This window comes from Cornus florida, unplaced genomic scaffold (genome assembly GCF_030987335.1).
Source record: "Cornus florida cultivar Cherokee Brave unplaced genomic scaffold, ASM3098733v1 CherokeeBrave_3.0.0_Hap2_Chr11, whole genome shotgun sequence".
Classification (NCBI taxonomy): Eukaryota; Viridiplantae; Streptophyta; class Magnoliopsida; order Cornales; family Cornaceae; genus Cornus; species Cornus florida.
The window spans coordinates 65,813,751-65,830,554 of NW_026775581.1; the positions used below are offsets into that span (position 1 = coordinate 65,813,751).

The 16,804-nt window shown below is 33.5% G+C and overlaps 1 long non-coding RNA gene across 1 annotated transcript; it reads left to right on the top strand.

The window, feature by feature from the left end:
- Positions 1-13,510: 13,510 nt before the first annotated feature.
- On the top strand, positions 13,511-15,980 carry LOC132286038 (uncharacterized). The gene is made up of 3 exons (XR_009472653.1): positions 13,511-13,621; positions 13,853-14,001; positions 15,658-15,980. It is a non-coding gene; the product is annotated as an uncharacterized LOC132286038 (long non-coding RNA).
- The last annotated feature ends 824 nt before the right edge of the window (positions 15,981-16,804 follow it).

The following is a 16,804-nucleotide window of genomic DNA, read 5'->3' on the forward strand; positions in this document are numbered from 1 at the left end:
TCCTTAACTCTAAAGGTTTCTCTTGACTAAAACTAGGTTTCTAATGTTCCATATAATTTAAAACTCATTAATCTTCAATCTACTTGAATCAGAACAGGAAATAGCAAAGATGAGTTATAACAAGAAATCTCGAAGTATGTAAACACATGCGGTTCGAAACGAACCTACCATACAAACCAGATCTCTGTTATTACTTCCCAGTGTGTTACAGACTAATTCAACACTGTTCACGTTAATCTACATGAATTAATTCAGGAGTTACGCAAGAAAGAATCCGAAACAACCAATACGTAACATGTAACCACAACCAGTTTTGTTTTTCATTCAGACAAGCCATCCGGTTTAATATTAATCTTTATTAGTCCTAGAGTTGCATTAAACATGTAATGAACACAAGTCCAAGGGAGAGAGTTAGGAATAGAACTTGCCTTTTGCCTTTAGCCTTGCACAGTCGTCTTCCTACTTTCTCCGGCAACGTCCTACTGAAATCCTCCTCTGTTCTCTCTTTCTACCTCCACTGTCGTGAATAGTTTATTTTTTCTAAAACCCTAAGCAGACTTAATACTTATATTTATAAGTGTATGCGGAACCTAAAATCAAGCCAAACCCTACAATGAATCCTAACCGTCCCATAGAGAATCCTAATTAAAAGCTACGTCGGCTACCAAGACTTAACTTCTAAAACAAAACCCTAAAGTAAACGTTAACTAAACCCTAATGTAAATCAATTAAGCATTTAAAAGAATTAAAATACAAAAATACAATTAACTAATCAATTAAATAAATTAAAACACCATAAGTCAAACAAGTAAGTCAAATCCTTAAAAAGTCAAAAAGTCAATTAAACATAATTCAAAAACAATTAATCCTTAAAAAGTCAATTAAACATAATTCAAAAACAACTAATGAACAGATAATGAACAGAAAACAATTAATTAACAGAAAGCGAGTAAACAAAAATACCGAGACTATCCTTTTGAAAATTAGGGGTATTACAAATTTCAAGTCAGAAAAGTCAAAGGTCGCGGTATGGAAGGGGAAGGGGTGGTGAATCTCAAGGCCAGACATCAAGTATTGGAAGAGGTCAAGAGCTTTCCGAACAACAATCTGTACAACCAGGTAGCTTTAGAGGACGTGGTACTGGCAGGGGGTGTTTTCAGTGTGGAAGGGAAGGTCACCAGAAGAAAGATTGTCCTATGTTGAAAGCAGAAGAGTGTTATCATTGCCATCAGTCAGGTCATCGGAAGAGAGATTGTCCTATGTTGACAAAAGTGACCTCAGTGGGTAGTGTTGCTGGTTTTGGTAAAGGTTTTCCACAAGGGAACTCATCAAGAGTAGGTAAGGGTACTACAAGTGGTTCATAAGCCCAGGGAAGAGTGTTTGCTATAACACTCCAGGATGCTCAAGCAACACCAGAAGTGGTGACAGGTACACTTTCTATTTTGGATAGAAATGTTATTGTGCTTATTGATCCTGGCTCAACCCATTCATTTGTTACATTATCTATTGCTATGCATTTGGGTAGACCACTTTCATCATTAGATAGTAAATTGTTTATTTCTACACCAATGGGGGAAGTGGTAGTGGTTGCAAATGAATATCGGGATTGTGTGTTGCAAATGGGAGATAAACAGTTAAAGGTGAATTTGATACCATTGGGTATACCAGATTTTGATATTATTTTGGGTATGAATTGGCTATCTGCGTATCATGTGTCAATAGATTATTTTCGGAAAGAAGTTATATTTTAGATACCAGGGGAGCCAGAATTCAGATTTACCGAAGAAAGAAATGTTATTCCAAACTGTCTTATCTCAGTTATACAAACCAGAAAGTTGTTGAAGAAAGGGTGTCAGGGTTACTTGGCTTATGTGGTTAATATTGAAAATAAAGAGGTGACACTGGAAAATGTACCAGTGGTACGGGAATTCATAGATGTGTTTGCAGAAGAATTACCGAGGTTGCCAGTGGATAGAGAGGTAGATTTTACCATTGAGTTGGTACCGGGAACAGCTCCAAATTCTATTGCTCCGTATCAAATGGCACCGACAGAATTGAAAGAGTTAAAAGTACAATTGCAAGATCTACTGGATAAGGGCTTCATTCGACCTAGCATTTCACCGTGGGGTGCACCGGTGTTGTTTGTTAAAAAGAAGGATGGTACTATGTGGTTGTGTATTGACTATAGACAGTTAAATAAAGTAACCATCAGAAACAAGTATCCATTACCACGAATTGATGATCTATTTGATCAGTTGCAAGGGGCAAATGTGTTTTCTAAGATTGACTTGAGGTCAGTATATCACCAGTTAAAGGTAAAGGATAGTGACATTTCTAAAACTGCTTTCCGAACTCGATATGGCCATTATGAGTTTTTGGTAATGCCTTTTGGGTTAACCAATGCTCCAGCGGTGTTTATGGACTTAATGAATCGAGTATTTCATCCGTATGCTGACTCTTTTGCTATCGTCTTCATTGATAATATTTGATATATTCTCGGAGTATGGATGAACATGAAAAGCATTTAAGAATTGTACTACAGATTCTACGAGAGAAACAACTTTTTGCTAAGTTTAGCAAATGTGAATTTTGGCTTGATAAAGTTGTATTTTTGGGGCATGTGGTATCTGGGGATGTATTTATGTTGACCCGTCAAAAGTGGAAACAGTGGTGAAATGGGAAAGGCCTACTAATGTGATAGAAGTCAGAAATTTTCTGGGATTAGCAGGTTATTACAGGAGGTTCATCCAAGGGTTTTCTAGTATTACATTGCCATTAACAAAGTTAACCAGAAAGGAAGTAAAATTTGTGTGGAGTGAGGAATGCCAAAGAAGTTTTGAAGAATTGAAGAAAAAGTTAACGTCAGCTCTAGTGTTAACTATTCCGTGTGGTGGTGAAGGTTTTGTAATTTACACTGATGCTTCATATCAGGGTCTGGGATGTGTTTTGATGCAGAATGGCAAGGTAATTGCATATGCTTCTAGACAATTGAAGAATCATAAGTTGAATTATCCTACACATGACTTGGAGTTAGCTGCTATTGTTTTTGCTTTGAAATTGTGGAGGCATTATCTGTATGGTGAAATTTGTGAAATATTCACTGACCATCAGAGTTTGAAGTATTTATTTACACAGAAGGACTTAAATTTGAGACAGAGACATTGGATGGAGTTAATCAAAGATTATGACTGTAATATTCACCATCATCCTGGAAAAGCCAATGTAGTAGCAGATGCTTTGAGTAGGAAGTCTTCAGGGAGACTATCTTGTGTACAGTGTGCACGGGTGGCAAATATTATGGACTTGAGATTGATGGGAGTTGAATTGACAGTTACAAATGAAGGAGCATTCTTTGCATATGTAATGGTGAGACCTTTGTTGCTGGATCGCATTAAAGAGTTACAAATTCATGATGTATTCTTGGATAAGAAAATAAGAGAAGTTTAAGAAGGTATGCAAACTGAATTTATAGTTAAGGACGATGGGACTTTGTATTTTCAAAGTCGAATTTGTGTTCTAAATGATGTTTCTTTGAAGAAAGATATTTTAGATGAAACCCATAGTTCTATATATGCTATGCATCCGGGTAGTACTAAAGTGTACAGGGATTTGAAGGAATACTATTGGTGGAACAATATGAAGCGTGAAATTGCAGAATTTGTAGCAAAGTTTTTGGTATGTCAACGAGTGAAAGCTGAACATCAAAAACTAGCAGGGTTGTTGCAGCTGTTGCCAATTCCTTAGTGGAAGTGGGAGCATGTGACAATGGATTTTGTGACGGGACTTCCAAGATCAAAACGGGGACATGACTCCATTTGGGTGATAGTTGATAGATTGACAAAATCAGCTCATTTTCTGGCAGTAAAAACTACTTACTCTACAAAGGAATATGCTCGTTTGTATATTGATGAAATTATATGTTTGCATGGGGCTCCAGCTTCTATTGTTTATGACAGGGATCCGAAGTTCACTTCAAGATTTTGGTGTAGTTTACATGAAGTTATGAAAACTTCTTTGAAGTTTAGTACAGCTTTTCACCCGCAGACAGATGGGCAGTCAGAACGAACTATTCAGATTTTGGAAGATATGTTGAGAGCTTGTGTGCTGGATTTCAAAGGTTGCTGGGATGATTATTTACCGTTAATTGAATTTGCTTATATTAATAGTTATCAGTCTACTATTGGGATGGCACCCTATGAAGCATTGTATGGGAGGAAATGTAGAACTCCATTGTGTTGGGGTGAACTGGGTGAAAGAAAGTTATTGGGTCCAGAATTGATTGAACTTACAACAGGAAAAGTGAAGGTCATTCAGCAACGTATGAAAGTAGCACAGGATAAACAGAAAAGTTACGTGGATGTGCAAAAAAGAAGGGATTTGGAGTTTGAAGTTGGTGATTTTGTTTTTCTTCGTATTTCTCCTTGGAAGGGTATTATGAGGTTTGGAAAGAAAGGTAAATTACATCCCAGGTACATTGGACCTTACAAGATTTTGGAACGAATAGGAGCAGTGGCGTATCGGTTGGAATTACCAGAAGAATTATTAAAATTACATGATGTTTTCCATGTGTCTATGCTTCGGAAGTATATATCGGATCCATCTCATGTTTTAGTTGCGGAACCGATAGAGTTGAAGGAAGATTTAACTTATGTAGAAGAACCAGTACAGATTTTGGATCATCGAGAGCAAGTATTACGAAATAAAACCATACAATTGGTAAAAGTATTATGGAGGAGTCACACGGTTGAAGAAGCGACTTGGGAAAGTGAAGAAACTATGAGAACACAATATCCGCCCCTTTTCGGTATGTTTCATGCATTTTAATTTCGAGGACGAAATTAATTAATGGGGGGAAGAATTGTAAGACCCCAAAACAAAATTAATTTCATTAGCATAGTTTAATTTTAATTTGACATGATTTATATACCAATATTTTATGATGTGGGCTATTTTGTGAAGTTTTATTTTTGTGTTAAATCTTATTAACTGAAGTAGTATTAGCTAAGTGAATGGAAAAAAAAAAAGCGAAATAAAGAGAATTGGTACATGTTGGTATGGGTGATGCCATATGTGGTGGGTGTTTTGATAACTATAAATAATAAAATTGTTAGAATTCTTTTACATTTAAAACTTATTGTTTATGTTGGGGACTAAAGAAGCTGTCAGCACTAATTCACACACACAACATGTAGCTACCGATTTATATGTATATATAGGATTGTTAAGAATGAGGTGTGGTGGGACATTTTTGTCTTTTAAAGTTTTTTTAAAAATAAAAGATATATTTATATACATACTTGATGAGTCATGGAACACGCGTTGGTATGGTGTGTGAAATTGAGGGTGAGTTGGTGTTTGGAAGCTTTGGAATTAATGAGTAAAATAAAGAAAGGAAAATAGATATAACTTGTAGACAAGCAAAGTTATGTTATGAAGCTAAATTAGGGATCAGTTCTGGGGTTGTTTACTGGCAGCAAGAAAAATAAACTCAAAAAGGAAAGAAAGATCAATAGCTTTGTACGACCAAGGAGAAGGGGGAAAAGAAAAGGGGTTTTAGACAAATTACTGCGTACAGGTAGAGGGTTTTGTTTTTATTATTGGAAATTTTTCTTACTGAAAGTTTTTCAATCAAATTCCTTAAGAATGAATTATTGAGTTGGTTTGGATAAATTTTATTTATCTTGTTGTCTTTCTCTTAATTGAGTTATTAATCTCTATAAAGTGAGATAATTTGCTGGGTATGTGTAAATTAGGTATATCTTGATACCTTTAATATATAATTAATTATGGTAAGAGAGGAGATTGGGAAGTTGGTTATGGAAGTTTTGTTTGAATAAGAAAATAAAAATTGTTAGTCTTGTGGCCACTGTACGGAACCCACAAAGAAGAAAAGAAAAAAAAAAAAAAAAAAAAAAAAGGGATTGATCAATCCAGTAAAGGAATTTTCTATTTCTATATTTGATGTCTGTAATATTTCAACTTTCCATGAATAGTCTAATTTATGAATGTTGTATAAATCATGTGGATTTCTATTTATTTAGTTATTTCACCTAACTCAAGTATGAATTTATTAATGGTTAGTTTGATAGAATGATGAAGTTGAGACTTCATATAAACAATTGTGCTTTCAGTTTTAATTATAATGGTGTAGATGGTTGGGACTATTATAGATGTAATGATTATTATTTAATTTATGTAGAAAAAAAATATAGCATGATTATAATGTTGTTCAGGCAAGGAGAAGGAACAAATAACTTCAGCAATATCAAAGCATAAATAGACAATTTGAGAAGTAGCCAAGGTGAGTGTACTCACGGGAAATTTATACTTGGATGTGTTTAATTGAAGTATTGAAGTTATTTATGTGAATTGAAGATGAATATATATATTTTTTGATTATATTATATAAGGTCCATACTCTGGCCTGGAATGAGAGTAATATATTATATAAGGTCCATACTCTGGCCTGGAAAGAGAGTACTACATTAAATAAAGTCCATACTCTGGTCAAGAAGGAGAGTACTATATTTAAATAAGGTCCATACTCTGGCCTAGAATGAGAGTATTATATTTCAAATGCCTGTAAAGTTAGAAGTTATATGTTATGAAGTTAAATTGAAGTTATCAGATAATATTTGTTTATATTACTCTAATGGAGTAGTGTTGCATTCACTGGGCTTTAAGCTCACTCCTTCCATATCTATATTTTCAGGTACAAGGTTGGGTCGCTACTGCCAAGTCTAAAGTCTTGGGTGTGAATAGGGAAAAGAACAAGGGAACGTCTTTTGTATAAAATGTAAATATTGTAGTAAAACTTAATATTGTGACTTGTAGTTACTTGTTAGTTTTCGTAGAACTTGCATGGTGGATCTATAGTTTTTTTTTAATTGTAACCTTTTAAACAGGCACTCTGATATATGATGACGTCATGTATGTATGAGGTTAATGCAAATGGTTAGATACATTCCAATTGTTCAATTTATTTAATTTTGTAAATTGGGTTGGGGTGTGTCACACTCTATCTTGCTTAATTGCCTACTAACTTGAAAATGAGGATTTCTTTTTTAAATTCAAATGCTAAAATTCTAGCATTATTGAAGTCAGAAAATACATTGCACTTACAAATTAAAAAATAGAACTACCAAATTATGAATTTAGAATATATTTAAAGGTAATCGAGCAAGCAATGCTATTTGTACTCCATATCAGTCTGTTTTCATCAAGAAGGGGAGAAAGCAAAATAAAAAGCTACCAACCACTCTAACTTTCAAACATCAATGGGAAAAACTTTGTTTTCGTCATAGTAAGTTGAGAAATGTTCAATAGATTTTGTCCAACTTGACAGTTGACACACTCTTTCCCTCTTTTATTGAAAGAACAATTTTTTTCATTTTTTCAATTGATATATTGAACAAACACAACAAACTAATGAACCCAATCAAATTGATCATAACAATTTGATTTACTGAACAAACACATAGAAGAAAGTAACAAAATAATGAACCCGATCAAATTGATCAAAATAGACCAACTTCCCTAATAAATTTGATAATTAGTTAAATTAAAACAATTTAATCCATAAAGGACCCCATAAACGCATTAGCAGTTCGAACTTCCCTATTTCTACGATTGCATTTTCTCTTCTCTTCTTCTTATTCTTCTTTTATTTTATTTATTTTATTTTATTTTATTTTTTTAAAAAAGAAAGAAAATGACAAGAATTCCCTAAACTCATTCTTCAAGTTTTATTTTATAATATCATAACTGCCTTTTTCACTATAAACTTTTAACTCGGTTTATTTTTTATTTTTTTTCAAGTTCTTTACTCCCTCCGATACTTTTTGTTTTTCTTGAAAAAAAATAGATGAGTTATTCAATAGATACAACATGCATCAGAAATAAAATGAATTGTTATAAGGCTTAAAGGGTTCAAGAAGACATTTACTTTTCCAAACTTCTGTTGTGACTGTTTAGCTGTTTTTTTAAGGGTGTGTCAGGGTCTGTTTTGACCCAAAGTGTTGAATGGATAGCCAAACTATCCTTGAATGCGACCGAATCAACAAATTGGCCTCTTGATGGAATCAGGCGATCGATTGTTGGAAGGTAAGAATGACCTCTTCTTTCAGGTTCTTTAGCGCCTCAATTAAGAGGACTTTTGACAAAACAAAATAAAGGCTAGAATAAAAGAAGGAGACAATATAAATTATCCAAGCATTCATTCACTCCATAAGCAACTTGCGAAATAAAATTGAGGAGACAATGAAGTCCAAGCATCTAATTTATTCCGTAAGACGCAAATTTAGAAATAAAAGGAAACAAACAAGTAACATGAAGTTTTTGATAATTTTTCAATATATCTATTGTTTATTTTGTTCGACTGGACATTTTATTCATTTGTGAAATATTCAATTGTTACTCAAAGTTTAATATCAAAACCTAAGGAGAGATATAGTAGATACAAAGTAGGAGAAAAAAGTTGGGAAAGGCTAGAAATGCAAGTGGAAGAAATGAATCAAAAACTGCTCAAGAGACAAAAGACGTTAAAGATTGAAGAGAGGAGGAAAGTAAAAAGATCATTCCACATCAGAAAAGGTAATTTTGGTATTTAAAAACATATCACTATTATTATTTTTTTTATAAAGGTGAGGTTATAAGTGTTATTTCTTTTAAAATTGAAGTATAATGGTAGTAAAGTAAAGTGTGAATACTGTTAAAAGAAAGTAACTATTTATAAAGAAATGACTATTTGGTTGGGCGACTATTTAGTGTTTTGCTTGAATTTTCAGGAATAAGGTTTGCATTGAGGGGATTATGTCAAGCTATTGATGCATTTATGGGTCAGATATTACTAAAAGAAAGTAGAGAGTTTTTTATTCATTGAGTAATATATATATATATTATTTGTGACGGCCCAAGTTTTGTAAACCCGATGCGTCAGTGATGACCAAAAGATGACCCGATAACGGATCCGAAATGCGGAAGCAAAAGGTGAAACAACGGTCTCTAGAGATACAATGCGTCTCTAAGACACCAATGTGACCCTCAATGAGGTCATGGAATCCAAAGGAAAACAAATGCGAAAGTGTCGTTTCAAAAACGGACAAAAAGGAACCTAGGGCAAAATGGTCATTTTGCAAAAAAATGGATTCAAGTGCTATCGAGCACACCACTGGGAAGACAATGAAAAACTAGTGATGATAGACTCAAAAATTTCATTATCCGGATTCCGGACGAACGAGAAACGACAAAACAAAGAAAAACGAGTAATAAAGCTAAAAGGGTAAACTGGTAATTATCCAGAAATATCTTGATACAACTGAGTACATCGTTGGATAGACAATGAAAAATTAACCAATTAAAAAAAAAAAAAAAAAAAAAAAAAAAAAAAAAAAAAAAAAAAAACTCACTTGATTTGGAGTCCGGATAAGGGAGAAACGTCAAAAACAAAATCGACGTCGCGGCGGCCCGACGAAGGCCGTGACAGCTACAGTGCCGTCAACCCACTACTACTGCAACTGAGAGTAAAAACGGGCATCTAAAGGACTATTCTGGAAAAACTCAAAGAAGAAACCCCCCTAAAATCAAGTTTTCTACCCGACTTAAGAATGGAAACCAAAAAAATGCATTGTAAAATGTCCAAAATACCCTCAAGAAAATCAGGTCTAGAGGTCAAAAATCGTTCCAAGCTACTGCCCAAGAAAGGAAATGGGGCTTCGGAAGGTTTTTAAATTGCCTAAATTGAAAATGCAATCTTAAAATACACCCACAAGACTCCCGGAAGTTTCGGATCGGTCGTCACGCTTTTCAAAAAAAAGTCGATGAATAGTACCAAGTATATTTGCACTAAAGTCGGCAAAAACCTGACAGCAATGATTTTTCAGAAAAAAAAATAGATTTTTGAGGGCCAATATGGCATTTTCTGGAAAAATACAAAGAAGAAACCCCCCTCAAAATTGAGTTTTCTATGTGACTTGTAAAGAAAAATGAAAAAAAAAGCATTTTGAAATACCCGAAATGCCCCTAGAACAGAATAGGGTAAAACTCCCTAAAAATGCTACTTAGAGTCTTTGTTTCATCAAGGATGGTGTTATTTACCAAAGTGAGCATGCAAGCATATGTAATGTGATAAAATAGATGTGTTGCAATGGCCTATGGCCTCATGGCATGTCATATGCAAAATAGAATCCTTCAATGCATTAATCCACATATCTTCCATAGGCAACAATGAAGTTCAAAGTTAGCATACATTTCACATAAGTGTCTTTGGCCCTTGGCCTCATTACAACCACATTCTAAGAGTGTCAAAAGGTGTACTTAAGTGCACATTACATAACTTAGACAATAAGTACAAGTTTTATCAAAGTAAGTAAAAGTAGGACAAGAAATGCTAACATATGCATATTCTATGTCATCAAAATACTTCAAGAACTTTAGTAAGTCTAAGAATGTTGTGCATCCCACACTAAGACTTCTTTACCTGCAAAACACCCATTAACTTAGGGGTGAGTAAACAAGTTTACTCGTAGGGAATGCATGGGTTTATCTTTGCACCAAGTTACAATCCAATACCATTTAATTCATGCTATCAAGTGACAGTAGAACTTTCAACATAACACAATGAGATGTAATTTTACAAAGTTAACAACTTGGAATTTAAATGCAAAATTAAACCAAAGTGGATACTTGGACGTCACGACGGATCAAACCGACAATGTGGTTACTTTAGGATTACTAGCCCATGAGTAACCTCCCTATGTGCGCACTAGACTTGTAGAGGGACTTTCCTCCGTACTAGAACCATGCCCTAGCCATAGTCATAACAACGACATCCCCAAGTTTCCAAAATCAACATTTTGTGCACATTACATATATGTATCAACATAATATATATATACACAATGTAAAGCCATCAACATGCACAAATCAATTTTGGAAACACAATACATACCCTAAGTTCTCAACTAAAATGGCATGAAGAATATTGAATGATCATTATGCAATATGCAATTTACAATACATGCCCTAAGTTCTCAACTAAAATGGCATGAAGAATATTGAATGATCATTATGCAATTTGCCACTAATTACAACAATATCATTCAACAACAAGAACATAGCCTCACAAGTATGATATAAGTTTAGAAACATAATTTAAACAATTAAATAAAACAACTAAATTCCCTAAATTTCACTTCTCATACAAACATGCTCAATTTAATATATGTTGTAGTATATGTCATGGTTATTATATAAATCACTTCAAAACTTGATTTAAGTCATGGGAGCATATAAATAAAAATTAATTAAATTAATTCATTAATCCATCTAGATTTTAAAACAACTCTAAATGACCTCAAATTAACATAAGTTATGAATCAAGCCATAGTCATGTTATTTATCAAGTCTAAAGTGAATTACATACAAGTCACAATTAATCATTTATTTCTCATTTTAGTACAAGACAAACATATAACTTAGATATCACTATAGGAACAAATAAAATCACTTGAAAGATAAATAATAACACCCCTTACCTCACAAGAGGATTGTTCCTCTTGAATCCAAGGCAACCGAGCTTAAAAATGAAAAACCAAACAAGGGTTTTGTAGAGGGGAGTGGGAGGAGCCTAAAGTATTCCAAGTTCAAAGTTCTAAGGTGAGTGAAAGGGCACCAAAAATGAAGTCAAAGTTACTAGTCAAGCTTTTCTCCATTGGTGGCTTCCTTAGGGTTCTTGAGAGGAAAGTGATGAATGAATTAAAATGTGTAAACCCTAAGCTAAATTGGTAGGCTTCTCCACTCACTAGGTGCTCTTGCACTACCTCTCACACACACACTAATGCAAGACTAAAGGTGAGTCTTACACTTGTCATGAATCCAAGTAAGCTTCCAAGATTAAATATTAACCCTACACTTGTCAACCATCCATGCCAACAAGTGCACCAATCCTAGGACAACAAGTGGGTGAATTTTCACCCTCCATGTGTCATGAGATTAAGTGTCCAAGTGGTTCCACCACAAAATCAACAAGTGGCACCATAGGAATGTGACACTTGTCACATTTTTCAGAAATTGCAAAAAGGTCTTTTTTGAAAATATCTTCCAATTTAATTTGAAAAATGGTCCCTAAGACAAAAAATAATTACTTTACTTAATTACCCAAAAACCCCTCAAGTTATGGATAATTACAAAAAGTCTTGTTTTCATGACTTTTACAAAGAAAGTAAGCATTTAATATGCATTTCTACAAAAGTAAAAATGTAGATGTCATGGAATTTAAATGTCATGGATGTATGCCAAGCTGGAATCAAATCCGAGCACAAAAAGTGAGGTTAAGTAAGGAAAAATGAAAACGACTAAAGGACGAAAAAGGGAAAAGACGAAAAAATGAATAGCGTCAAAAAAACAAAAAATGTGGAAATGACTCGGTTCTCAAAGGAAGTTGTCAATCCAAAGGAAAGAGTATCAGAAACCATTTCCGAGCACTCGAGACGACACTAAGAGGCGAGAAATCAAACCCAAAAAGGAAAAGACGATGAAAAAAATTTATCCGCAAAATTTGAAGAAAGGGAAAGAAATGAAAATGACCGGGTCATTATATTATTTTTTTCAGATAAATTTAATAAATAAAACTAGGATAAATTACACTGACATCCCTTGAGGTTAGATCAAATTACACCTAGATGAAGATTTTGGTTTTAACTTTTACTCATATTTGAAAAAGTGATTTTGTATTTTAGTTACACCCCAAATGCCACTTTTCAGTGGTGTCAAAGTACTTTTTATATGTGATATGACTATGTTGCCCTATTGACTTCTTGTTGACTTACAAAAATAGTGTTTTATGTATAAAATGACATAATTACCCCATATGACCCATTTATGTGACTTAATAAATGGCCAAAACTTAAACCCCCCCTCTATCTCCTTCTTTCCTTAACTAATGCGTAGTATATACGGAGTATATAGGAGTGGTAAGTGATCCATACTTGGTGACTGCCAAACCGCACTGACACCAGTGCCGATGATGGAGACTAAAACTGGATCGGCGATGGCTTTTGTTTGCCCTTTGCTTTTGTTATCGGTTATTGGGTTTCTATGGCATTAGAGAGGGGGGTGGGGGAGACCTGGTTAAAAAATACTATAATTAATAAATAAAAAAAAGTCAACAACCAATAGACTGCTGACACGTGGATCGTGTCTAATATATATTAGTTTGCTGGGCCATCACGTGTGTATATATATATATGTGTGTGTGTGTATTAGTTTGAATATACATATTTAAGTTCATTGATATTTTGTATTAAATTATATTAAAAAATGGGGGTAGGTCAATTTGCATGTGCCAAAGGCAAAAAAATAATTTGGAGTGTAAATGATAGTTAAAATCAAAATCTTCATCTAGGTATAATTTGACCTAATCTTAGGGGTGTCAGTGTAATTTGCCTATAAAACTACTATAGAAAATGGAAAATACCTTGGGTAGTTTCGTCCATTTACTATGATTGTAAACCTCCCCATCTATGTCAGCCGAGTTCTAGCGCTTTAGTCGCCGATAAATCACTGCAACGGACGATCACTGTCGCCGCCGGCGAGTACTATCACCGTATTCAACTTTCTCACTGTAAGCAAATCGAATGATCGCCATAAATTCATGTTTGATTATATCGATACATACATATATATATATGCATATGTATATACTAAAGTAGTATTTAAATGGATTGTTATGAATCACTGGTACTAATTGCAAATTGATTTTAGAGAAATGTAATTGATTTATTGAAGCATTTGATTTGTTTGAAGACAAGCCATTTTTTAACAGCTCAAAGATTTTCAATTTAATATCATATAGGAATTTGCTATGCATTTTGGAACCTGTTAGTTCAGTTTCAAATAGACTCCAGTTCTGTCAAATTTATTGGGACATCAACAGATTATTCAGAGGATGATTACTTATATCGGCCGCTACCCAAATTCACTCCTCAGTCGTCAATGGCACTGGTATGACTAATGTTCAGATTCAGACACTGCGTTGTTTTCTCTGTATGCTAATTATGCAATTTGGGGAAATTTTTTGTGATTCTATCGTCATACTTCATTCTTCAATTATATTGAACTTCAAGTAATCCTGTAATATAGTTTGTGGTGTGAATTTCTTGTGTATAGAGAGGTAAGGTCGAGTTTAAAAAATGAAACTTTTATCAAAAAACACAATGTATGTAAACTTGAATGTGGAACGAGACGGTGTGATCTTGGAAATGTAGGGGAAGAGTTCCTTGTTGAATCCATGAGGAATGAGCTATCTACTAGAAAAAGTTGTGTTGAAATGGGGAAGATCAATTTACTAGTTGTAGCTAATAGATCATGTTAAAAGAATTGCCATTTTTATAATTTTTTTTTCATTAAGGTGAAATTGAGGCGAAGAATGTCATAGGGGAGGCTCAATCTACCGTGTGCCATGATTTATGTTTAAGTTAGATACAGAAGATGAATAGAAGGATGAAGACGGATATGCTAGAACAGGGAAATGAAAAACTATAGAACCAGATTTTGGTAAGCGCATCTAAGCTAAAGAGTAAAAGAGTTTAGTAGGAGGGAGTGAGATTAAGAATGGGTATGATTTCTTTTCCTGTAAAATAATTTAATGAAACTCACAGGGATACTTAAGTTAGAGAAAATAACTTTGTTAAGGCTAATTTCATAGGTATTTTGATAAATTAAGGGTCTCAAAATTTAAAGAAACTCTAAAAACATGATTATAGGGGAAGGTTGTAGAACTCGGTGGAATTTCCGTAGAGGATCATAAGCTTTTGGGTGATGGTGGTGTAATTTGTTGCTAATTAGTTTATTGAGCTTTAAGTAATCCTGTAATAGTATGTGTTATCTCATGGCTTGGTTTATGAAGATTTACTGAACCTCTCATCTATTGTATTGTTGGTGGTTTTGAAATATTGAAATCCCTGTTTGGTTAATTAATAAAAAAATTCTCTGTTCATTAATAAAAATAGCGAAGGAAAAATGCTCTAAGACCTAAACGTATAAGAAATGACATGTAGAACCTGTAAAAAATATTGTGGTATCTAACTTTTAAGTCATCTTAAATAAGTATCCAGTGTGTTTTAACTTTTATGATATGAAATTGCTCATAGAAGTTTATTCTTAATTAGGAAAATGAGCAAAGGTTTAGATGGACTCTAGCTTATGTTATTTGCTGACTTCATGCAAATTGAAAAGCATATGATGGTGACATAGGGTCCTAGAGAGGTAGTAGACTTGTTTTTTGAAAAAACATCTATTAGATATATTGATGTTAGGTGATGAAGGTATGTCCTCTTTAAAAGTATGTATTGGTCTTACAGTAATATGAATTCTTTTGTCACCTTATACTGTTTTCTTTTGTTTTGTTCCTTTTAATGCAAACTTTCACTTGTCAAAAAATAAATGATGTGCTTTATGATGATGATTGTTAAAAAAAGTAAAAATACAGTTGAATGAGCGTAACCCAAGGACATTTAAGGGGCCTGATGAAACAGCCAGGCACATATAGTAGACATGCATTTTTCTTTACTTCTAGTGGAATAGATGAACACATTATTCCATATTTATTTCTTATTATTATTTTTTTATTTTTTATTTTTTTTATATGGTATGTTGAAGATTCTTGATAAGGAAGCAATGGAGGAAGTGAGAAGCCACAAAAATACCAGATATAGAGTCTGTTCCATTCAGCTCAAAATGGTATCTGAAATTCTTGTTTAGGTGAATTTTGGTGGTGTTTGTCATTCTTGTTTTTCTTAAATCCTTGGTATGAGCATGGAGCACTTGAGAATAAAAGACTGCTTCGCATTGTAATAGAACTTGTTCTGATCTTGGACATCCTAAATCAAGCCATCAGGTGGACACCAGATGGTTGGATTAGAACTTGTTCTGTTCTAAATTGGTTATATTTATTCTCTTTCAGATCAATAATGTAGTTGTATATTTCGAAGCTTGATTTATATTGTTTCTTTTCTTTTAGTTATTCTTGATTCTTTTTGGAAACAGATTGTGGTTGTGAAATTGCCTTATTCGACTCCTAACTTCACTTGATGAGTTTTCTAAGTGCCTCAAACTGGCATTTGTGATGAAGCAGATAGTAAATTTGTCACTCTGATGCAATTATCTTTGTGTTAGCACCGTATCGTTTTCTACCCTGTTTTTAAGTTGAATATGGTTTGATTTATCAATACAATTTGAATTGCTTGGTGGTCACGGGTGAAAGCAGGAGGATTAGATAAATAAATGTATATTGAGATTTGAGAGTAGTCATTTTGTTACACTTTTAAAAACCTATAAATTAATTAATATTTAGGGACTATCAATAGAGTTTTCAAACATAATTTTTGTAATTAAAATTTAATTTTACTAGGGATGGCCACGGATCGGATTAGGCATCAATCCTAATCCGATCTGCTCCCAACGGATTAGAAAAAAACTTAATTGGCCACTGATTCGTGGGATAACGGATAGGATCGAATTCGTGAAATGACGAATCAAATTCGCGAATTGGGGTTTTTCTTAAATTGTCCAATATTGTTTTTTTTTTTTTTTTTTCCTTAAATTATTCAATATTTTTTATTTTTTAGCCATAGCCCAATAGATAAAATTTCAATTTATCAACATTAATTCATATATTTAAAAGATCATTAACTAATATTACATTTCTAGAGTCCATTAAATGACCATTAATTAATTAAATTATCTAATACATTCTTTGAAAATATATATATATAAATCTTGCGGATCGGATTTTAAAAGCCCAATT